Source organism: Dipodomys merriami, unplaced genomic scaffold (genome assembly GCF_024711535.1).
Source record: "Dipodomys merriami isolate MVZ:Mamm:240054 unplaced genomic scaffold, mDipMer1.0.p SCAF_43, whole genome shotgun sequence".
NCBI lineage: Eukaryota > Metazoa > Chordata > Mammalia > Rodentia > Heteromyidae > Dipodomys > Dipodomys merriami.
In genome coordinates, this window is record NW_027205937.1 from 9,664,126 (window position 1) to 9,665,863 (window position 1,738).

A 1,738-nucleotide genomic window follows, 5' to 3' on the forward strand; every position below is an offset into this window, starting at 1 on the left:
TTATGACAGTATACTCAGTTCCTGTGCCAAGATGGACATCTGTAGAACATCATATTGAAAGTTTGCATTCCCTCCAAAAGTGTTTCTGACTATGCTGAATTAAACCTCATTTTACCTTCCAAGCTTCAAACACATAGAAATATGTCAATGGCTCAAGAGAGATGGAGAAAGACTTACAAATACACAAAATTGTATACTCTGCTTCAGTAATTCAATGACAAATCATCAAAGGCATGTTTTGAATTTTTCTTTCTTTTTAAGGAAATGGAAATATAGAGTTCATCAGGGAGTGGGTGATAATTTGGTTGCTGAGTTGTAGAATGCACTTCTGGGCATGGGACACACTTGGCTTGGTGAATTTCTGTGGGGATGTGTGTCCTCACGCAGCTTCACAAAACAATAGCCATAACTTCTATGATGCCACAGCCATCTTTCCATAGCAAGAAATAGGTGTCAGGCACTGATCTTGCCCTGAAGTGGCCTCAGCGGCACAGAAAGGCACAAAGAATGCTAGCCACCAGACTTCAGCTTGAAGAGCTGGCTTGACCAGAAACTAGCATAAATTGAGCTGGAGAAGGCTGATCTCCAAGTAAGGTTCCTGAGCACTAAGGACCAGGCATTATTACAGATGTTGGCGAAACAGAAGTGAACGTGGATCTTTCCTTAGCAATTTCTTGCTGAAAAGAAAACCAGAAGTCATAATGATAATTTCTATAAATCAGAGACATGACATTGGTCGTTTTGTGGCAACAACTTCAAAGTGGGGATGCGAGGAGACATCCCTGAGAAGGAGATAGTTAGCTTGAAAGCCATCATCCATGCAATTATCTAGAAGCAGGTACTGCAGGCAGTAAGAACAGTAAGTACATCCCCAATTAATGGGAATCGACGTGACTTGCTTCAGAAAAGGAAAACAGCACTGACATGCTTGCTTGTGAAGTAAGAATGGAAAGCTACAATGAAGAAAAAAGATCAGAAATGAAGATAAGAATAAATTAGATAGATATTGGATGCTGCGGGTTACAAAATGAAAAATTCTCATGTTATTCTAAATCTGACATGACCCCTGGAACCAAAGTGCTCAAATAGGAGCTAGACACATATGATTCACCGAGAGAATACTTTTAAAATGTGACTCTAGCCGGGCTCTGGTGGCTCACAACTGGAATGCTTGCTACTCAGGAGGCTGATACCTGAAGATCATGTTTGAAGCAAGCCCAAAGAGTTAATTTGGAAAGACTGTTCTCCAATTAACCACCCAAAATATCATGTGAAACAACTGGTAGAGCACTAGCCTTGAGAAACAAAAACTAAGGAACAGTACCCAAGCCCAAGGTTCTAATCCCTGGAATACATAAAACAAAGAATCCAACAAATAAAATTTAGTGCTCAGTAGATCATCACTTAGCATTCTAGTTCCATATATTTGGTATGACCTTTGGAAATTATATCCTTAGCAAATGCTCTCCTCTGATATTCTGCTTCATTATCCGCTTTCAAACCCCTGGCATCACCAATGTCTGCTACCATTTAGCATACCAGTCTGCCACTGGAAATTTTTTTTTAATTTAATTTAATTTTATTTGTGAACATAGTGTACAGAGGAGTTACAATTACATGGACAGGATAATGCGTACATTTCTTACCAAGCATTGCAGCCTCCTCTTTTTTTTACCCTTCACATCCCTTCCCAGCCTCCCCCCTCCCCCCATCCCAATCCTTCTCCTTCCTCCCCTCC